General features: G+C 35.1%; 1 protein-coding gene across 15 annotated transcripts in view; it reads right to left on the bottom strand.

The window, feature by feature from the left end:
* Nucleotides 1-332: 332 nt before the first annotated feature.
* PRR16 (proline rich 16) overlaps nucleotides 333-24365 on the bottom strand; it is a 138575-nt gene continuing 114542 nt past the window's right edge. For 9 of the 15 annotated variants that reach the window (XR_015799219.1, XR_015799217.1, XR_015799220.1 and 6 more), the window contains 2 exons: nucleotides 7460-7701; nucleotides 333-6939 (listed from right to left, as the gene is read on the bottom strand). The gene's annotated coding sequence lies outside the window, so the exon portion shown is untranslated. Of the gene's footprint in view, nucleotides 6940-7459; nucleotides 7702-8205; nucleotides 8295-17366; nucleotides 17458-24365 lie in introns of those variants that run through there. The other 6 variants (XR_015799218.1, XR_015799221.1, XR_015799229.1 and 3 more) reach the window with 3 other exon arrangements.

Here is a 24365-nt window from a genome sequence, read left to right as displayed (position 1 = left end):
ACATATAGATCTGGGTTCATTTATAATCTTAGATGGTCTAGTAATTTAATTTTCAAGTTTGAAATCCTATTGACTGGGTCTTCTAGTAATACATTATAGGTATTAATCTCTCCAACAAAATAAAGTGTCAAAGTCTTCACTATCAATAAAGGGTTTGTCATATGCCCAAATGCTGTAAGTTTTGTGGAAGTGTGTAAAAACTCTCCAGCTATTCAAATGTAGGTAATTCAAAGGGAGTTTGTCTGATCATCATGGAGCTCATATTCTCAAATTCAAACCTTTCATTCTGATTATCCAGGTGGTTTCCACTCACAACTTGCAATGAGACTATATTTACTGGTAAAGGATATTTATTTCAGTGATAAAGTTAAGGAAACAAATAAATAGATACATATGTTAATTTTAAAAAAATATGTAATCAGCACTAATCAAAAGACTGCAGGTTTTTTTAATTTGAGATGTTTTACTTACTGAAACATGAACCTCTTGCTTGACATTAGTCTTCTTAATAACAACACATGCCTATTTAAATCTCAGTACATAAACCTCAATGTAACACATTACTGAACAGGTGAATTTTTAATAATGACATAACTTCCAGAACATCGTTCCTTACCTGTCTTAAGGATTTTTTTTTTGTATGTTCTCCACAGGAAAACTCCTGTCTGGTTTTGCTAATTTGTTTGTACCTCTATAAAGTACACAGAACACATTGCAAAAGCAGAATTTTCTGCTCCCTGTTTTCAGTTTATGTAAACGGCATATGTGAGCCACAAAAGCAGCTGACAGTGATCCAGAACACATATGTAGAAATCCATCTTCATGATACTCACTCTGATACCAATGGGTCTTCACTGAGGCAAAATCAGGATCAGTTCATTTAGCAACTCTCAATTACTATTTTTATTTTTCTCCTCACAGCCCCCATAAAGTTCCCATAAACTTTCAGCATATGCAATGTTTTGAATGAAAGAGTTCCACAGTTTCTCTCCACATTTCTTACATAAACACTTTTGTGTTATTTTTGAGCTTCCCAGTGGCTAGATTTGTTTGATGTCCCCTGCTACTGCACACTTGATGTCATTCATGATTCATTCATGTCACTCTACTTCTCTCTCACACCTCTGCTGAGCAGAATAATTGTTGCCTGCTGTCACTCACAGACAGAACCTAATTTTACCCTTTTATTTTTCTACTTTTCATTCATTCTCAGAAGCTTTTTCAGTTTCATCACATTCTTGTTTCTTCATTTGTTTTCCAGTCAAGAAACTGGGTAAGTATTTAAAAACTTAAATATCATATTAGGCTACTGCATATCTATTGATTGATAGAATGATGTTTTTAATGTTCACTTGTTTTCTCTGCTGCTTTCCTAATAATTGTTAACTGCACACTTGCATTTTTTTCTGACCTCCTAGGCACAAGACCAACATTTTCATATGGAACATTTAACTGCTCATTATCAGTTTACATTTATCTTCATTGAATTTAAATTTTAATAACTAGTCATTCAGGCAACTCCTATTTAACACCTTTAATAACTTAGTATGACCACCAAACTTACCAAATAATTATACACTACTTTTCCAGCATATTCACACGTTCAAATATATTTTGAGATATATGGATCACAGTTTATGTCCCCTGGAACTTCACTCTTGGCCTCTATCGCCTGTGAAAACTGACACAAAAATCACTATTTTGTCCAATATTTTACATCTTCTTATGAACGCAGAAACTTTTCCTCCTAGCCAGCTGCAGTTTCCTCTGTGTTTTCTCCTGGCCATCTGGGCAATTTCCTGTGGTGTTCGGTAATATCAACACCATTAGATGCGTTCCAGCTCTTTTTTTATAAAAATATTATCATAGTTTGAACCCTTTTGCCCCATACTGATTTAATAGCTCATACTCTTTCAATCTAAAACTGGCAACAGAATTGTAACCTCACATCTGAAAAGCTATCAAAAGAGCTTTAAACAATGAATTTTACACCACAGGTAGCATTTGGCTATTTCATCCCTGAGTGTCTTTAAAAATCTTAGGTGTATACCCCTTCGTTTTGTTATGTACCACCTCAAACTGACAAACTATGACTTCATGTGAGCTTCCCCACAGAAAGATTCATGTGTGAGAATCTACCAAAGTCGTTCCATAGCATGAGCAGAATAATAACGTTATGACAATTTTGTTCCTACAGCTTCTTCTTCTAAGTGCTTTTGTTTACCTTGATTATCTTTCAGCATTAGACAGTCTCTCAGACCTCCCTCTGCTTTGTTGTAGAAACAGAATTTCTTGTTTCTTTCAACTATTTTAGTCGAAAAATCTCATAATATCTTAGAATTGTTTTGATTAATGTTGGTCTGGGCTTGTTGTTTGGCTTAGTTTTTTTAAATTTGTTTTTAGTCTTACATTTATTTTACATTTACATTTTTCTTTAAACACCTTCAGCTGTCTGAAGGATGTCTTTCCCTCTGTAGCCTCTGATACCCTGCTGATTCACCATGCGGTATCCCTTTTACCCTTTCTCAAGCCTTTCTAGCTAAGCAGAATGTATTTGGTCTCTGCCTTCAATAATACCTTAAATAGTCTCTGTGCCATCTGCCATAACCCTCTTAGTATTCATTCCAGATTTTCCCGTACAGGACTCCTTGTTTATAATTGTCTTTTCTGAAGTTCAGCCCAACTGTGGGGAGTTTTCATGGCTTCCTGGCAGCTCTGCAAAGATACTGAATCTGGAGAGAGAACTAATTTGAACAACATCCACTTGGCTTTGGCTTCCTCTCTCATGGCATCTTCAACAGTCCAGACCATGGAAATCATTGATTTAGTCCCATCAGTCCTTTAGGATTCCTTCTAAAATCCAGTCTCAGTGACAGCCTCCTCCCTTGGGGCAGAGTGATGCTGTCCTTCCTCCATCCCTCCTTAGACAACAGCCTCCCACTGCCTGCTGGTCAGGTTTGACTGAAGGCATCACTGCCTTGCTGTGTACCCAGCACATCACTGATCGGAGAAAAACAACCTGTCCCTTGGGGATATTCACATGTGACACTTGGGGCAACTGCCAGGAGAGGGATACTTTTAGAACACCCTGGTGATCACCAGGTTTTTGTAATCTTTTTCTTCCACTGTGCAGAAGAGCTATTTTACCATATCCCAATTTTTCTCATGAATGATGGTGATCCTTGTCTTTTAAAAAATTCAAGTACTGAAATTATGTCTGGTAGACATGTCCAGAACTGTCAGCATTTTGTTTTGCATACCTCATCCTTTCAAACCTATTGGCTGCTTCAGGTGGCTTTTCAGATGCCAGCTAATGAAACAATGCACTATTACTCTAGAACTATTTCTGCAGGCATTTCTTATATGCATGACAGGCACATAAACCTACAAAATGACCCAGCAGTCGCTGTAAAGCCACCTTAGTTGAAAAAGTTCTGCTGGTCTTGTCAGTATGCTTGGATGAACATAATGGAAATAAAACAGTTTTTACACTGTTCAATGAGACAATCTAATTGTCTCCTCTGGTTTTAAACTATAAAAAGGCATTTCTGTGCTAATTATTTCCCAACATTTTCTGAAACTGTGTGTTGAAATGCTGTCTCATGGGAGTACCTGCACAATATAGAGACATCATTGCAATTTATATCCAATACTAAAAACTTACCTAAAGATTTAATTTAAATCTATGAAAATCAAGCCATTTGGATTTTTCTCAATGACACTAGCAGTAAAATAAGACATGATACATGACATTGTATGAGTGTGCACACACACTGAAATTTACTTTCCAGCAAGAAGTCCCAGTTAAGCAGAGGTGCAAATATAACAGCATGTGATTAATGAGACCTGTGGTTTGCAGTGTTATCTTCCAACTACATTTATCACTTAAATAGGTCTTCACGTTGGTATATATGTTCATCATTTTTGCATTGCACACATTACATAAAACCACTCCTGGGACCAAGTCATTATTTTTCATATCCCATATATTTTTCTGAAGAAAACTGTGCATTGTTTCAGGTGGGTTTTGTGCAACAAAAATTTTACACACAAGCTGATCAAGAACTCAGCACGGCAGAAAAGTATTTGCAAGTAGTAACAAATTATTCCACTGGATTTTTATTGGGCTATTTTCAAATACAGATGAATGCATTTTGTTCACAAAAATAAGAGCTTTTTCAAGTGTTATTATTAGGCAATGATGGAAGTGTTCAAATTATCATTCTGAAATTTTCTTATTGTTTCAATAATGTTGTCCCCTTCTTAAACAACTGAATACTCGTCTCAAAGAACAAGCTCTCCAATTTTAAAATATAAATTATCCAGACAGGGAGGAAAACCAAGCCCATGCCAGTTGTGTGTCCAAATAATGTATTCTAATGACACAGAAATGACATCACAGTAAGAACACTATAAGCCAAAAGCTAAATTGTGTGTGAACAAAACACAGCCATCCTTCTTTAACAAATACAAAGGTTTCATTTATCCATTGCACCAAAAGAAATTGACCACTAACTTTCATAAGAAGAGTCAAATCATAAGATCATCCCAATTTTTGCCAAATGAGGGAGCTCAACATAAACTTACTTAATTTTCCAATTTCCTGACAAACTTCAAAAGCTGTTTATGGCTTTAGTCACAAGCAAAGACAGAGCTCAGGTCTTTCACCAAAAAATACAGTAACATGAGCATCTTTTGCAGTAACAGGACTTGTGGCACTTACTTCAGCAGAGTTGGCATTTCATTCATGAGCAGGTAAGGGTGCCATGCGTGCACACACACACACAAACATACACGCATAACACTTGTTAGCACATTAGAGCAGAGCAACACATTTTTAAGATATCTGCCCTTCACAAAGTTAACCCACAGACCTTTTAAAATTACTTTTGTTGTTAAAAGGTACTTTTTCTGTTAGTGAGCACTTTAATGCTTCCATAAAGCAATGAACAGAAAGAAATGCCTATTCAGCTTTATAAATCAGATACATATAACTGGATTTAAGAGGAATGATTTAAGTGAACTGGGAACCAAATGCATTACTTTTCTCTTCAAATTACACACAGGCTAATGGACTAAGAAAAAAAAGGAAAAAAAATTTATTCGAAACAGCTCTAGCATTGAAATGTTCAATAATTCTACAACAAAACACTGCATGAGATGGATAAAAATGACTGTTCTCAACTCCAAACTGTAGATTGTTCTAAGAAACAATCTTTTATTCTGTAGCTTTTCAAATTATGAGCAAATAGTATCAAATTCATGGTCTTGTCAGTATGCCAAAACAAACAAAACACCAAACATAAACCTTAGCGCACACACACCCCCCAGAATATCACAACCCCTCAAATGACTAAACCAGTTTTTGGGTAAATGAGACAGCCGGCAGAAGGTCTCTGTATAATTTGGGAAACCACCATTATTTGACTACATTCATTTCATTCTTAAACATCCAAGTTTTCACTTACTAAAACTCACTGATAATAAAAACCCTATCCCATTATATATTTAATTTCTTCCTGTGGATATTAAAATAAACTATGTTCTGAAATTAAGAGTTAAAATACCTCCTTTTGTTTTCCATACATATTTGCCTATATAAATATACTTCATCATTTTACAAATTACAGTATTTATATTAAAGCTTTCATTCAGCAAATCATTACAGCTTAACAAGAAAAACAATCCCTGTGTTTTGGTTCTGTCTTTAAATCACTTTTGGAGATAATGAAAACCAGCCAAAATGAGTGACTGCAAATAATACAAACAACACATTTATTTAGAAAAATAAACTGAAAATGTTGCTTGTCTGTTAGATTTCTCCATGAAATATAGACAAATGGCTAGAAAAATTTTATGTCAAGTACATATTACAAATGACTTCTTTAGCAGTAATTGGGACTAAATGTCAATGTTCAATAGGAATATTTTTTGATGCATAATTCAACAGACAAAATTTCTCGGCTGCTAATATGATTAAAAAAAAGGATGCTATTAAAAAAGATTATATCCCCTTTTTAAATACACCTTATCACGTTGCTGCTTTTTCATATATATACATATGTATATATGTATGTATATGCATGTATTTATTTCATCCTAAGAAAGGACCATAGTCCTTTCTGTGAAGAGATCCCCATAGTGAAAGAGAGCATAAATGTCTTTCTTCAGTTCTAGCTTTTTAATTCCTTTTGGAGCCCTGGCAAAATATAGCTTGTTGTGGTCTAAAATCTCCTGGGGCCATCTGTGCAAATGGTGGCACACATCATTACCCTGAATGGAAGTGACAGTGCAAATAATAGAAGTGCATCGAGATGCAATCTCTAAGAGCGAACTTCCTCAAAGTTGGGTGGAGGACAGGAGACAGCATCCTTTTAAGTGACTGAACTTCACTTATGCCCTGCTCCTGTATGGCTTTGAATATATACAAGGGATGACAAAGGTCTTCTTCCCCACAGACAGTAACATTCCTCTGTTACAATAAATGTATCCGTTTTCTGAAATTACCTAAGTGCTTCGTTTCTCCTTTTGGCTACATATTGAAGTATTTGTTGACGCTGGCTGTACCCATAAAAAACTCGTTGTTTGGTACTCTGGTTGCTCAGCACAGAACTCAGGTGTCAGGCTTGGAGACAGCAGTTTCTGCAATGGGGCAAGACACTGAGTTCTCTTATTCTTCTTTCTCACTAAATGAAATTTAAGGCTGTGGCTTTTGCCAGGACTCAGCTTGTAGCTGTCAGATCTGAGAAAGATGATTCAATGCAGATTACACTAGTGATCAGTTGTGCTCTGACTTCGAGGGTTTTTCCATTCTCCACTAAGGGTCAGGTTTCCTGGTTACTTCTCAGATCTCGCCTGCAAGAAGTCACAATGATGAATCTGATATGCAAATTAATTGACGTGCCTCCAAATATAGATATTCCTTCAAGCCTGAAGGTGCTGTTAAAAAAAAAAAAAGGGCAAAGTTATAAAAAATGTTACTTTAAATAGACAAGTTAATAAACAAAACATAATTTTGAATTATTGTTCCATTCTTCATGTAAGCAGGAGTTAAAAAAAAATGGTATTTTTCAATTTGATCTTTTATAGTTGTACTTTATCATGCATACAAGCCTTGGTTTTCTGCTGGAGTAAATGGGTTTAAATTCGATGGTATCTTTGAAATCACATTATTTACATCCCCTGTGCGATCTGGACTCTAATACTTGTTCGTAAATTAAATAGAAAGTGAACTCGGAGAAGTTCCCCATCTGATATATAAGTTTTATAGTCACTAAAATGTTATATAAAATTCTGATTTGAGTCTTTCACATTCCTTTTTGTGAAACTATTTTATTTGTATAAAACACTAACAATGCTGCAATCTAATGCTGAAGTTCACTGACCTACTGAGCTTTCCTAGCATTATTAATTAGGCAAGATAAAGCAGTATCAAAAAAAGAGATCTTAGAATACTTACCTGTTGGTAGCTAGGACACTAATTTGTATTAAAGGATTAAATTCACACGTCCTGAGGAAAAGAATAACAACTTCCTTGTGCAGTTTTGGTGATTTAAACCCGGAGGTAAAACTTCAGTGAGGAGGAAGATCTCTTCTTTGCCATTAGTTTTGTGAATCTAGCCTCTCATATACATTTCCTCTCATTTCTTACTCGAATGATTTAAGTTGATAAAGATTGTCAAGGGGTAGGACGGAATTTCACTGTCAGACAAAAAAAAAAGGGCATCTAAATTTGGTGTAATGTAAACCCTTTTAGGTTCTTTCCCCCAGCATTACATTAAAAAAATTTAGGGAAGCTTATTTAGCACTCAGAATTGTTAAGAGTGGCCCAGTGTAACCCAAGAGCCTAGCAAACATGGCATAATAAATTTTTGATACCACTGGCCTAGCAGGAAGTTGTTTTCCTAGTCAACTATTCAAGGTTTGACTCACATTGTTAATGAAAAAGAAGAGTGTTCTAAACATCTGTTAGCAGCTTACTTTTAAACTGAAGACAGTCTTCATATCACTAAAAACACACAATACTTTCTCAGCTGTCACAGTTTCAGGCCTCGATTACATTTGGGTTAATGATTCCTATATGTTATTACCTCATAAAAACCTCCAAAAAGAGACAGTATTACCCTTGAATGCAGCTTAATTATCAGGAACAAGATGAATATGGCACAACTAACACATATTTAAAATAATGATAATAATACTCACAAAAGAGATAATGTGAGTAGTATTTGTTGTCAGTAAACAGTTGTTCCTCAAACACAGATTCTGAATACAGTAAAATACAATGCTGAGCACTGTAGACACGAAGAACAAAATTATTTTTAATTTTCCTCTGGGCTGCAATTCATAAACATAGACAGTATCATGCTGTTGTAGTTTAATCCCAGTCAGCAACTAAGTAACATGCAGTTGCTCAATCACTCCCCACCACACAGTGGGCTGGGGAGGAGAACTGGGGAAAAATGGATAAAACAGAATAAAATTAAAATATTGTAATAATAATGATAACAAAAACAACTGTAACAAAAACGAGACTACAAAAAAAAAAAAGAGACATAAACCCCAAAACAGGCAAGTGATACACAATTCAACATTGGTCACCACCCGCTGGCTGATGTCCAGCCTGCCCTCAAGCTCTAGGAGCAGCTCCCACCCAGCTCCCCCCAGTTTACTGGACATGAGTTTAGGGTATGGAATACCCCTTCAGCCAGTTTGGGCCATCTCCTGGTTTTGCTGCCTCATGGCTTCTTATGCACTTCCTCACTGGCAAAGCAGAGGAAGCTGAAAAGTTCTCGATTTAGGGTATGCACTACCCAGCAGCAGCTGAAACACCAGGGTGTTAATCAACATTATTCTCACTCTAAACCCAAACACTACTAAGAAGAAAATTAACTCTATCCCAACCAAACCCAGGATGATTGCAAAACCAGGAAGTGGTTATATTTTATAAAGTATACATTCATAAAGTGTGTGTGTATATATATATATATATATATATATATATATATATATATATATATAATAAAGTATACATTAATTTATCCATCATCTCTCTCATTGAGTTGTCAACCCACACAATTAAATTAATTCGAGTCATACAACCATGTGACATCCACCCTCATTTCATCAACATTCTACCAAGGAATAAAAGACTGTCTTTTTTTCTTTATAGTAATTGTGGTAGAGAGTAAAAACGATGAAAATATTTTCCACCTTTCCACATTAATAAAGAATATGTTCAAATTAAAAATGATCGTTAAACTTGCTCAGTGGAAAATTCACTGGATAGCAATGCCTGCATTAAAAAACCAACTGCTCCTCTTGCTACCTCCCCCAAAAATCCCTAGTTGCAAACCATTATTGTACACATGAAGAAGTGAGCAGCCAGAGAAAAAAGGCCAGTCACTGAAAAAAAAAGTGCCTACTAATTACAGATTCCTATCCTGAACTGCTGAACTGTCCAGTTTTGAATCCTGTACTTTGTACTGTTTTTGATAGCTAGGCTATCATTCAGTTCTACATATTTAATTCATCATTACAAAATAATTTCAGTACACCGTACTTTGTCAATAACCTCATAGTAAAAAACTCCTGACCTTATTAACATCATTATTAGGGAGCTGGGGCTTAGACAATTCACAGGACACTTATGTCCATTCTCCTTTTCTTTACTTGGGCACCATCACCATGTCATTCTCTTCCTTCTACAGCATCAGTATTTAGTCCTGAAAGCCAGAGAATCAAAGAAACCAATGCTGCTGTTCTCCCTGTTCAAAACTTGATAACTATCTTCTGTAAAGAAAATAAATTTCATTTCTCTGCATGTATTACTTGAAAACAATCTATGACCTTCTGCTTTGTTCTATTTATCACAGTCTTCTTAAAAAACTAAAAGTGAGTCTACTTCCATCTACAAGGACATCCTACTACTCATCATGGCCATGACCATATTGTCTCTGGAAAAATTGCTACGCAGAACCCTGTGGATGGAAAATGTTAAGGAACAAGGCTATTAAGGAAAGCCTCCTTTCAGTCTCAGACCCATGAAATGGCTACCCCATTCTCAGATACAGAGAAACCACCGCATTTATTAAATAAAGACCAAAAAATGCAGTGGCATGATTGGAAGACACCAAGAAAATTATGGAGAAGACATCATCAACTTTGAAGTGATACGTGCAGTGATGATGCCAAAGATCACAGAAAGGAACACTTGTAATGAAGGTTTCTATGCTGGGTTTCGTGCCTTTTATCAAGAAGAAAGGAGAAAACAACTAAGAAATGTACTTCATGTTCAACTGAGAAAGGGAGAGTCACTGGATTTATACTAAACCATGTAATTTCATTTTAAGTCTGGTAGAGCACCTGAAAGACTAGCCTGAAAACAAGGTTCATTATTTGGGTTATTTTTGCCCAGACAGTATAATTTGGACATATGTTATTACCTGTCTTAACTATGCTGCAAGTCAGAACGCATGCCAAGCTATTAGTTGTACTAACATATTTAGGAATACAACAAAAGTTCTTACAGAAAAAAAATTACAAAAAAATCACATAGTAATAAATTTTCCTAAGCACAGTGCAGATATCTTCTAGATGTTTAAATAAAAAATGGCATCCGTAAAATTTATGTTGTATAAATTACTTACTTATTCTTGAAAGATACGGAAATATTTAGATTCAGACAAACAATTTTACTTATCTTAAGCTTCTTACGCTTTTAGATAAGATTAACTGCTATGCTAATACCCTCAATAGAAGAATTACTAAAAGCAAAGAGAATGCTTCTCTAAAGTTTTGGGGGATTTTTATTGGTTTCTACTGTCCAAGAAATCCCCATCATGATCCCTGTTGAGTCATCTTTTTCTGTAAAAACTAAAACACCTAAATCTAAACAACACAGGATTTTAACAAATCCAACACCACACTTTTTTTTGGTAATTATTCCCACTTTTTTCATCAGAAGCTTCAGAAAACATATTTATGTGTGACTGCCATCTTACTGTCTCAATCCATAAGTAATTTATTTAACAATGAGCAAGTAAGAAATCTCAGTTGCTTATTGGAAGTTTGCTTAGGGAGAGATTGAAAATGGCATTAAACATGAAAATATTTACACATTACAAATGAAATGTACACACTTCCCTTTTCTTCTTTACACACTACAACTCATTTATGCATTGACAATGTGTATTAGGTTCTACAATGGTCTTCTTGTGATTTCACTACCCACTCCTAGAAACATTTCCTTAAAGAGATTATAGAGCTCTGTATCGTGCCAGTTTTGCTATCTCCAGAGCTCTCCTTATACATTGTTCTATAAAGATAATACTGAGTAGAAACCTGTAAATTATGTCAGAAATTATATGGTGAAACTATTTACCAAATATGGTTATCCAACTGAACTCAAACTGTTTAAGTAGTGTATTTGCAGATATTTACTGTCTTTGTCTGCTTGTACAAAAAAATGAAGACCACCAGAACATTGACTTTGAGAGCTACTGTAATTTTTTATAGCAATAAGCAGTCAATGTCAGAGGCAAAGTACTTATCAATATATGAAACTCATAAAATCTCCCACTTGCTACTTATGGACTACTGGCCAAATTAACATGGTGGTTGTCCCAGTCAAGTCCCAAACAGTTTAGATTTGAGAAAAGTAATATGCAGGACCTACAACATGCAATCAAGCCTTTTCTTTGTTTATTTTTTTTTGTTGTTTGTTTGGTTTGGGTTTTTTTGTTGTTGTTTTTTGTTTTTCTTTTGTGTTGTTTGGCCTTTTTTTGTTGATTTTTTAAAAATTCCACTGCTTTTCAATATAGCTGATATCTAAGCAAATAAAGTTACCAGGTGATAGGTACCAGGCATCGTGACATCATAAAAGTCAGTAACTTACATTAGGGGCTGCCATGATGAATGCAAAAAATGGCGAAAACTCCAACTAAAAAAAAGCTAATAGGTGAAAAGAATGGCACTGGAAAAAGACCTAATGCTGTATCCTGGGAAAACCTGGCAGTCTTGTTCACTGGTCAGAAGCATGCCACCTTTTAAAAGAAGTATACATTAATTTTAAGTAGAATAGTATGTACAGGATGCACAGAAAGCATATCTAAATTAGCATTTTTAGAATCCTGCAGACATACTTTTGGCAGTGACAATACATTTCTGTTTACCATTTTCAAATTTCAGAAACATTTTTATCAGTAGTTTTTCTTTGCATGACTTTTCATGTAAAGAATATAATTTTCATTTGCCATTTCAGTCCCTGATGTGTTAGAAAACTTTTCTGGCGGTATCATAATGTATATTTTAAGACAGAATTGGTTATGTCAAGTGTGAATACAATTCTGGGAAGCTTATTTATTTTCTCATGTCTTTTTGGATATGTTATGATACATCTTTCATGAGAAAAGTACTCACAAATATTTCCGGGACGGTGGTTTTGATTCATTTTGTCTCTCAGATACATGTTTACCAACTCCTAAAAAACTATTTTTCTCAAAAAAATCATCTTAAACTTAACTAATATGCATAAAAATGCAAGAAATTATCAAGAAGATGAAATAATCTTTTTCTTTGTACTAGAATATAAAATTTGAACTTTGCATTTCATTTCAAATTAAGAAGCTATAGTTTGTCCCAGTATTTATTTGCAGACAGTATTTATTTGCAGACTTCTGATGTAGATTTGCTTAAAAAGCAAGTCTAAATATACAGAAATGCTTGCTTATCAATTGTACTCCAATATATATGTCAATATGTAAATATAAACATTTATATGTATATTTATTAATTATTTATGTGTCTTATGTATGTGCATACATATATTGTACATACAGACATATTAATTCTCTATTTCTTCTACTCCTTTAGGCTAGATGCAGGATAAATCTTGTACAATATCCAGAAGACTGCAGCAGTTAGACTGTAGTTTGCAAGGTCACATCCACAGCCATGGCTCAACTGGCCACTACAGTTGTGCCAACAACAGCAACTCATGTGAGAATTACACTGGGTGAGTCTCTTTATACAGAAACACTCATACTCCAGCTTAGTTTCATTCCTAGGAGATACATTCTAATGATACTATGGAAATTACTGTGAACACTTTCATGTCTGAGAGTGGTTCTTCAACAGGAGATATCAATTGTTTAGCTATAAGTTCATTTAATATGGAAAGTACTTGAGCATTGCCTCATGAAGGTTTATGAAATAATTTGTACCATGTGCTCAGTAGACAATAATCAAACCATAAAGCAAAGCCAGTCTTGCATATGACGCACTTCACTCTGTAAAAGAAAATTTGGCTATATTTCGGTTTGGTTGCAGATTTTTTTTGAGATCCAAGCAGTAATTTTAATCAACATGTTACAAGCTAGCATTTTATTTCACTCTGTCCTTTTCAGGCTCTACAGATTTCTGCTTATTTCCAGACGTAAATAACTTTGAAATATTCAACCTACAAGCCAAAACACTAAAAAAATAGAGTTTTGATGCTTGTTGAGGTTTGGCTATACTTGTGAAAAAAATAAACCCTACATTGCTAGTGGTGAACAACAGCTTGTTTCTTCAGCATCGTTCCCTGGCTATGAAGGGATGCAGATGAATCTCTGCCTAAACCTGAGGCCTACAGCTGCTTTCCCAAATCAAGGCTCTGTATCTGAGATTCCCCATGGGAATCTCCTAAGTCCAGGGAACCCACCTACTCATTCTTACTGAATTTTTTTAATACAAGAGCTAGCTAATACGTGACACTGTTTTCATCTTTCTGCCCTTATTTGTGCCTGCCTTTTCAAGCTGAGTCAAATCAAATTTCCTTCACTTTGAATTCGTTTGAATTCGTATCTGTGTAAACTAGAGGTAGAACAACGATTAGTAAAAGAAAGAGATGCAATATTTTATTTCTAATGATTAGTGAAATATAGCTAGTAAAACACTTGGGAAGTTGGTTACAAAGTTTGTCTATGTAGCTTAACATCGGCAGCATCAGAGTAAGTAAATACTGAAACAAAAAATATCAAGGATGAAGCAGGTTTGCATATGAAATTACTGCCAAAGTATGTCACATCCAGTATCTAGTGTGAGGAAGCTCCTTATCAATGCTGCACCTATTACCTCTTTATTTAATCTGAGGACCCTGCCATCATTGCCTTCCAGTTCTTGGCAGAAAGTAAAAATATGGAAGGTCTGACTTGTAAGAAAAGATGCCCCATACCCCATGTAAATCAGTATTTTTTCTGTAAAAATTCAGATTTTATGTGGCATACTTTTAAAACAGTCAGTTCTTGGAGCTGACTATATAAAGCAAACAAACTATATGTATATGTAACTAAATAACAGGATGATAATAAAAATCCCTACAGTTATTGAGGGTACCTACACTCAATGAATAAAAATAAATTACTTTGGTATATAGCAAAATCTACATGACAAAGGAAAAAACCTTTTATCAGACAGTGAAAGGGACATTAAAATCAATACAACTGAAAGTTCACACAGAATAGTTAAATGGTTTAAAAGACTTGCATCTGCTATTATTTAAAAATTCCTGTGTTTCAATTTTTAGAGTTTAGAGGTTTTTGTATAATTACATGTCTTAAAGTGACCTGTAAATGGTTTGAAAATCATTCTCATCTTCCAGCTGACAGGTGTAACCTTTTCTCATTCAGCCTGAAGCTAGGAAGAATAAATGATAAGTGAGCTGGCAGCCTTCCACCTCCTTATTTTTCAAAAAAAAAGAAAAAAACCCAAAACCTATATGGGTGAAAAGAGACATGTAGGACACAATGTAACTATCAATATTTCTGCCTTTTTTTTTTTTTTGACATTTACTGATCTTTCATCTATTTCAAATTACTCAAGCAATCCATCAGCCTTGTAGGATTAGGCTTACTTTGCAAGCCGAAAGGACTTAAAAGACATCAGAAAAAAAAATCCATAAATTCTTTGATGCATTTTTTCTGCAGTTTGCCTGTTGAGGTATGGAATAATTTGTGATTCTAGCTAACCACTTGCTGTTCATTACCATGTGCTTTAGAGGATTTATTTTTTCCTTTATCATTGGGCACAAATATTTTGCCACACAAGAAAAGGTATTAATTTCACTTACAGTAGATATATGGAGATTACTGAAACTACATTATCCTGTTCTCCCTAAACATGCCAATGTGACTAAAGGCACAGAATGATTCATTATTATTACCATTCATTATAATTCTGGTTAGTCAAAATACTCAAATTCAATTCTTTTCTTTAAAATGGGTTTCTGTGATGTTGCTGGACACTGGGTATTCTGTCTTTGTTTCTAGGAATTTTTAGCTGCTAGAAATTATTGAGTAGCTCACAACTGAATCTTGGGCAGAAATCTATAAATGCAGTAAAGATCCTGAGGCCCATGGATAGAGGTTACTACAAGTCCTCATGCTTCAACAGCCTATTGGAAGACTTCCCACTCGCCCAAACACAGCCCTTTCCCAGCACAAGGCAGAACAGAAAGGCTTCCATCAACTGCTTGAGCCTTTCTGCATTGTGAAATAAAAATACTAAAGCTTCTACACATTCATTTACCAAGACTTAATCAATTACTTTCTTGATCTCCCAAGGAGATCATGGTATCAGGAAGAAACTGAATATAAACCACAACAGGGACTAAATATATTTTTAGACTGGAAGGTGAAAAAAGATCAGGATATTATCTGATATCTTCATATGCGTTGTACTTTCAGCAACAAATATGCATGAAAGAGATTAACCTGGCAAGACATTTACACTGAACGCATCTGAAAGTCTTATGGAAAACTCTATGTATTTTCCAGGAACATTAACTTTGGAAAGAGCTCTAATTTTTGATTACTTTACTAGCATGTACATGCTTTCAGGATTATAAAAATAAATACAGGAATTTATCAATTTTGCAAATATACAATGATTCAAAAATGCACACGTTCTCTTTCAGGGGTTAACTTTTGTTTCCACAGCCCTTGCAAATACCTTAATATAAAACAAGACATGGTCCTGTGCATCCTCTCTTAAAATCTACTTACTAACTTTCTCACCCATCACTCAAACACAACGAAACATATGAAACCAACATCAAAAAGGCAGAATTAGCAGTTTATCAGCAATACCAGTATTTATAGTCTTCTTAGGCATTCAGAATTATGCCTTTTAATTTACTTTGAGCAATCCTAGAAATGAGCTTCCAGAACTCTGCTATGCAGGTGTGAAGTAACAGTTATATTGTTATATGTGTTACACACCATGTGACAGGAGTAAAACGGGAAGGAAAGACTGCTGAATCCATAATTTGGATAATTCCCTCTGTTCCAATCATAATACACTCTGTTTTGTTTTGGTGGTGTGTTTTGGTTATTTGTGTTTTTTGTTAGTTTTTGTGTGTCCGTGTGCATGTGTGTATGATGTGTGCTTGCATGGATGAAAAGAATTGCGTTTTGGACAGCACAATGGAGAGGGGAAGTATTTACTAGAAATTCTTACCTGATTAAAATAGTGATGAAAAATAAAATGGCTTGGTGTTTCTCCTGCAAACTCAAGGAGAGAAGGTGTAGCTTTGGCCTGATGAAACTTTCTTCACAATTAATATTGAAAAATACATTATTCCTCGCTATCATTTCCCCTTTTTAAAGTTACCTAAGCACCTCTTAACTCTTAATGCCTAAAAGAGCTTCTAAGTAAGAGCAATATAATAAGTTTTAAGTGATGAAAACTAGAACAGTTGCTTTTATGTCCAATCCTTGTATTTTGTAGCCACAAATATGTCCTGGATAATAACCTGAATTATCTCTATCAATAATTGGAGCAGCATAGTTACTGCTTACAAAGAAATACTGAACTTTCAAAATACATTCCAAAGATTAAAAAAATGCATCAATTTGTAAGCATCACTGAAAGTAAAGACGCTAAATTTACATTTGTAGACTGTTTTACCTGTGCCATAGTAATTTTCCAATACGGAAACAAAGAAACAAAACCAAGAAGAAATATAGGAAATTCTTAGCATGTGAGCATATATAGTGAGCACTGCACTAATCTCAATTCTAAGTTGGCAATCAGCTGAGAGCTCAGTGATGATGTAACAAGATCTTCACGTAACATATCAAAACTGCAAAATATATAATGGACAAATGACAAGCTGACATTTTATTTCTGAAAAGCCTTTTTCCACATCACCACCAGACTCCATTTTGAGTGAAGTCTTACCACTCCTCCCACCAACACAGAGTGTGTGCTGAACAGTAAATTGCTAGCTACATCCTTCTGAAATCTATTAAAAGTCTCAGGATAACCGAAATTATTTTGCTCTGAGAACCAAATTTTAGACTATTTCGGGGAATGTCTAAACTTACTCCAGGAGAGAAAGGTTGGCATGTTGCTGCAGTGAGTGTCAGGTAACTCCACTCATCCCCAAGAGAATATGTCTTTACTTAAAGGACTGGGGGAAGAGAAGTTAAAGAGTCAGGATACTTCACGTCCATACCATGTGAGAAGCCAGCTTCTGGTGTAGGACCTGAGAAGGAAGGATATGAAGACAGAATTTGGTGATGTTTTCTCTTGCTGTTTATGGTTGTTGACAAAGCATGACCGGGCTGATCACCTTTGCAGAAGCAGCAGCTCAGGGTCTGAAGGAGATCTGATGGGAAACTGTGGCTGATGGGGAGGACATTACCCAAATGAGTGCCCTTGGCAGTGCACACACAACTGCTGGACTCACTGAAGAAAGAGGGTGTGTTTGTGGAGGCTTCAAAACAGATATTCACTCCATCCTTCAGGCACAGCACACAGTAGATGAAAAAGCAGATACTCTGTCCTTTCAGCATGACATTTACATTGCTTTTCCAAAATCCAACCATCATCTCAGTACTCTCTCTTCTTTCGCAGCACCTTCCTCTAACAAAATCTCAAGAGCAGCCACGAGAGCTGAAGCCATACAGCTACACACAGAAACAGAGCATGCCTCAGACACTGAAGGCATGAGTTTAAAATGCCTCAGGCAGAAGAAGCAAGTCAATTTGGATTTCTCTTATCTCTAGCAACAGAGGGCAAAAGAAAGGCAGTCTATAAACACTATCTCCTTCTTCAGCAATTTGTAAACCTAGCACATCTGTCCCATGCTTTATTTATGAGAGAATGAAAAACAATTGGATTTGTGTCAGATAGAATATCTAAATGCTGAAAGGAATGACAGATTTTGGCCATACAAATACACAGTTCATGTTTACTCTTTCACTACGAGTCAAAATCCACTGGCTTTCCTTAGAGTTATAATTAAAAGAATGGATACAAACAAACCCTTTGGCCCTACTGGCTTGCATTACTTGAAACAATGCCACCTCAGATGGTGGAAATATTGGGAAACTAAAATTGCCACTTTTTCTTTTTGATGACTTGGACTATGAGACCAGTACTGTGTTAGTTATATTTCTCATGTTTCTAATTTCAAAAGAAATGTCATTGTAGAGCTAGAGATAGCAACTAAAACAGTGAACCTTCTATCTTGCCTGTGGGCTGAAGTTAAATTATACACTAGTTAAAAAAGGGAATTACATGGTATGCAAGGATTTTCTACAGTAGAGATTAGAGGTGAATAATTCTCTCCATGTATTATTCTCCTTCCTTCACCCCGAAAATAACTCCCATAAATAAGAAAGTTCAAAAACTGAACACTGTTTAAGTTAGCTGAACACTAACTGACAAAGATACATCAGAAGTAGCAAAAGTGCATATTGTGTTTTAGAAGCTTAAATTGAAACACAAGTGTTCTGCTGTTCAGATATTTCATAAATCTATGCAAAAAAGCAATTAATAATTTTATTTTTATTGCAGCTCTCCAATAGTGGCACTACAAAAACTCAGCTGGATGATGGTATTTCAGATATTTTTCTTCCCTTTTAAAAATAAACAATCAGGAGAAAGTAATATAAAGGCTTTTGCAGAAGGATCAATATGCTCTTGATGTGGTTTAAGACAGTACTGGAAAGTTCTCTCTCAGAAAATCACAAGATTAAACAGATAAACCCCCTTTATTTAATAGGATTTTGAAATAAAGGCCTGTTAACTGAGATGGAATTAGAAGAAAAATCCAAGGAGGTTGTTTATGTTTTCTGTATTTAGTAAAATGTAATTCCTATTACTGACTCCCTTAGTAGCCTGCACACCAATGAGGATTAATAAAATTTTAATTTCTCATATAATTTTCCAGCAATTACAAAAACTGCGTTTAAAAGTACCCTAAATTGACATATTCTTAGTGAATTTAAAATCTGGCTTATATTCAGAAATTGCACTTATTCATAAATATATTTGGTACCTTTCGGAACTTACAAAAACGCATGGGTACTTAAAAAACTAATATAAAAAAACAGCTGAAGTAATCATTGCTTGATTTAATGCTTTTACAACAGGTTTTTTTTATTTCATTCCTTCTGTTATACCTTACTAATGATAAACTGATGGGTTTTGATGGAAGATCACACTCCCCAGAGTGTGTCTACAACACCACCACCACATCCTGCCCCAACATCTTCCTGCACCCCACCTGCCTGGCAAGTGTCCACTGCTCCGAGGGCAGGCAGGCTCACAGCCAAGGTGCAGCCATTCAGTGCATTCATGCTTTTACTTGGGAAAATCACATTCCGAAAAATTCACAGAACTGAAAATGAGTATTGCCATTTTACTCCTTCTGGTATTTTCTGGAATACTTCTATCAAGGCATTACTTAAAGAAGGTAGAATTTGCTTCTTGAAAAAATGCAAAAGTCCTCTCTATGGAAATGTATATTCATAGTCTTGAAACCTTCTCAACATGTTCCTTACTGCTACTGTTACATGACTACTTTGAAAGCCTAGAAGACACTCCAAAATCTCTGATCTTTTCCTAAAGAGTGACACTGTTATAAAACATTAATGTACAAATGGGCCTATCTATCTAATCTCTCTGGACTTTAATACTTTCATAGGCACTTATGATCCTAACATTCTAATTCTTAGTCTAAACTTAGGTATTTTTCTTTTCATTGACATGTAATGCATGAACTTGTCACACGTGAAGGAGGTGATAACCTCAGGATGGACTGTTTCAGTTATGCACTTACGTAAATTTAGGTAATGCTGTAAGTAGACTAAATTTCTCTCAACAAATGGAAATTTTTCTTTTTATTTTGCAAGACATCCAAGTTGCTAGCAGTCCTCTCTTCAATTTCTTATTCATACTAATTGTGCTTTCTGCATGGCTGCTGCCAGCCCTTTACTTTTGCACTGTTCAATGCCCAATGGCTGTTCTGACAAACCTTCCACAAGGAGAGCAGGCTCCCTATACATCACATGCATGCTCCTTCTTCCCACAAGTGTACATCACTAATGACTTATAAAGTTAAAACAAAATTCACTGGTTACACAGCCAAAAAACCACCTCTCTTTTCTTGGTTATGAATTCTCATGGATCTTTAGTGAAGTCATTGAGACTCTCATCTAGCTTCTTCCGGCAGCTCCTGAAAAATTCCTCAGCCAACGTTGACCCAGTGTGGGCTCAGCAGCTAATTTTCACTGAGAAACATGCTTTATTTAACTCTGTAACATCTACCAGAGTTGCTGAAAATATTATGGTTTTCTACAGCACAAGCATTACAATACAATGAATTTAGAGTGTTTCTCATGGCTGAGTTCAACCTTGAAGCAAAAATAGATTTGTGGAAGAAAATTAGTTAAATAGTTTGTTCTTCTCTTAGATAAATTACATGCCCTACTTCGATTTAAACAACGTAAAAGAGATACTGCTATGTCCAAGTAACATTCCTATAGAATATCGAATTTATATATATATATATATTTCACACTTAAAACAAATGCACTTATAAAAATACTTTGAAGCTGTATTTCCAAGTCTTGGTGGTTTTTTCCCCTGATTTTTTTCTAAAATACCAGGTTAATTAGCAGTAACAATGCAATTTGTCCCCGGTGTCAGATGTCATAGCATTAATTATTACAGAAAAGACATAAAAGAGTGATACCCAAATCCTAATGTACAGGAGAGTTATTCATTAATTTAAGAAGGTTTTAGCAAGGAAGCCTAGTTGAACATAAAAACTAAGATGAGATTTTAATGTCTCTGCATCATTACCTACTTTAGGGTATATTTCAAACTCGTAAAGCATCCAATTTTGTACCCATGGCAGAAATCACATAGCAGGCCAGAACTTTCTAAATTACATATTTAATAATTTATTTATAGAACATCTAAATGCAAATTGCTGCAAAGGATTGAAAAAGGTGCTCTCATAACTCAGAGTTTAGTTAGGAAATGCTTACACTACTTATAATTTCAATGTTTTAAACTTGCTTTCTATAGCTTCATCTAAACTACAGAGATTAACTGTATCATTTCACAGTACCATTAGGAGGTATATTTTCTTTATCCCCCGCTTAATTTCAATAAAACCTGTTGAATGCACAGCTGTTATACTGATACATTTTAAAGGTAATGCGAAGGTAATGTAAGACTCTTCAAAGTTATTAGTAAAATTATTATATTTTCTTAAGCCATCCACCTGATGGAGTGCCAAAAAAATCCACTACTCACCCTGACACTTTCTGGTAACTTTATTTCTGTCTAAACACTAAGCTTTTTACTGATGAACTTTCTGTAAGATACAAATTTCAACAATCTGATGTGCAACCAACATGTCTAAGGATATAAATCTGTAGACCACACAAGATTTGTACTATCAGAAAATATTCATGATTATACTAAATATCAGTAGTCATCTCTAAATGCTATCATTTGTGACCATCAGTATGGAAACTGCAAAAATAAAAGTGATTTTCTTCTTGTTTGACCTTAACCATTCACATCTGTATAACAGATATTTTCTTAAAATAATTTTATTTATTTAAGCATTATTATCGAATTCTGATCATAACCACAGGGCTGAAATTGGTTTGTACTTATCCCAAATATCTGCATTTTATACAGCTGATGACATAATAGACCATGACTCTGAAAGACGTTCTCGGCTACAAATCACATATTTCTGTCTTCATTAGAGACACATAGAGGACAAATAAGATGTCATTTTTAACTAGCTCTCAGCTGAAAAGGAACGTCATTTTAAACTATTTTCCAAGTAATTGAAATTCTAGAAATTTCTCTTCCAACAGCCTTCTCCATAAGAACTCAGAAATGTGGACTGCCAGAAGTTCATTTCTGCTCCAGAATTAATTTCCTCCTATTACCAGACTTGCTCTTAAATTCATCATCATTAACACCCCAAACCACTAACACTGCTTCTTGTCTGAGGTGATCAGAATAGAACTACTATAGTTAAATCTTTTGCATGATATTAGAACTGCAGTCTGTAATACTACTATCAGGGAAAAAATAGAATGCCCTCCACAGAGAAGTAAAAGCTTTCACATTCAAAAGCACAAAATAAAGCTGCATTTTGTGGAGTGGAAGAAATGGTGGCTGCTGGAAAAGTACAATATAACAGAAGACGGAGAAAAAGCCTGCTTGGGCCAAAATGTATTTTGATTTGCATCTTAAGTATGTAGGACAGAATTTAATCTGATTGCACATATAAAAATGTGCAAACCAATCGAAACAATTTTCAGAGAATCTAAAGTTCATCCAGAATAAGAATTCTCATGGGTGAATATTTCTAAAGAAAAACGGTTTCACATGCCAAATAAAATTTCCTAAGACACAAGATAATGCATAGGAAGGAAATACCGTATTTATCAGGATTTTACTTTGCTTTTACAGGTAGATATCATCAGCTAACTGAAAGTATGATCTCTATTATGTATATTCCATGCAAAGCAATTTCAACTAGAGTATTCCAAATATTCAAGAAAAGTAATCACTTCCAGTAAAACTAAACAGCAAGAACATTGGCCTGTCCAAGTGAAATATGACAAAGTGAAAAATGAAATAATAACTTTGGTTTTGTTCCTAGACATATCTGAAATTTGCCAATAGTTATTAGGATTTCAGGTAGTGAAGTGGTACAAACCCACTAATTTACCTTAGAAGGTATCATCTGAATTTCACCTAGCCCTATGTTACATGCCACGAATAAACCTGATAATACAGATGCCCAGGAAAAAACATAAGTAGAGAATTGAAAATTATTACCTTGAAATGTCTATTTTAGGTGACTACTGAATACTGGAGATGCCTTTACTCAATAAAAGCTGCAGTTTACAACCTAATGTGTTTTGGGTTTTGTAGACAGGCAAAAGACATTTCCAGGGCTGAGCCACTTTATCTTGCTGACATTCACAGTTTGCTGAGATTCAGAAACAAGCATTCCTGTACATAATTTCTCTGTGAACATAGATTTACATAGTAAAAACTGACCAGATCAAATCCACTTGAGGAGCTTGCCTTTTTTTTTCTTTAATTTATACAGGGAATGCACATAGAAGAAAGAGGAAGAGACTTGAGAGATAAAAGTAGGTTTTAAATGTTAAAATATCCTACTAGTAGTGAGAAAAGTAATGCCTCTTTCCCTTCTGTGATTGGATTTTAACTCCATCTTCTATTTAGAAGACAACCATGATTCCAAATTACTGGGAGTATGAGATTTTCCTCCATTGCTTTTGCTGAAACTATGCAATTTTTTCAGAAAATAATGTACAAGTCGTTGATAAAGAGACAGCATGACTACAGTTAATTACTCACTACAGACACAGGAAGGATCCTGATGAAAAAGGGTTGTAAAAAAAGAAACACGTATTATATCAAAACAGTCTTGTTCTCTCCTCATTTCTATCTAAATACTGTGCTATCCAAAAGGATTTTGACAGCTACCCTAGGGCACTAAGCAGAGAAATTATAAGCAAAAATGCTTTCTCAGGACCTGAAATGGGATGCAGTTTTCAGGTGGATTTGCCAGCATACTTCCTAAGCAGAATATGCTTCAGACCCAAATAAATCTTTCAATTTTCAATGTTAGGTTTCAGTACAGCTCCTAGAGTATGCTAACATTTGAAAAAGGCAATTTGGATCTTCTGGATCAAAATGAAAATTATTTTGGAAAAATCTCCCCTTGGTCAGAATATACCTCAAGGCCTCCTCTACACTCATCATTATTTGGTGGCTTCCTACAAGTCAACAATCCTAAAAAAACATTCTTCACCTTTTTTTAAATAAGTGTCTCTTTCTTGAAGTCTGCCAGTGCAACAATGGTAAATGTTCTCTGTCTGTTCAAAAATTTTCATTCCACATGCCAAAACATCTCTCTCTGCTTTGCTCTTCCCTCAAGAGGCACAATCTACCCCACAACCTGCTGTACTGCAATGCCTACACAGTGCCCAAAACACATGAAAGGACAGACAGAGTAGTTATGC

This window comes from Sturnus vulgaris, chromosome Z (assembly GCF_052056855.1).
Source record: "Sturnus vulgaris isolate bStuVul1 chromosome Z, bStuVul1.hap1, whole genome shotgun sequence".
In the NCBI taxonomy this organism is placed as follows: domain Eukaryota; kingdom Metazoa; phylum Chordata; class Aves; order Passeriformes; family Sturnidae; genus Sturnus; species Sturnus vulgaris.
Note: the sequence above shows the minus strand (reverse complement) of the source record. Positions and strands in the feature narration are given on the sequence as shown.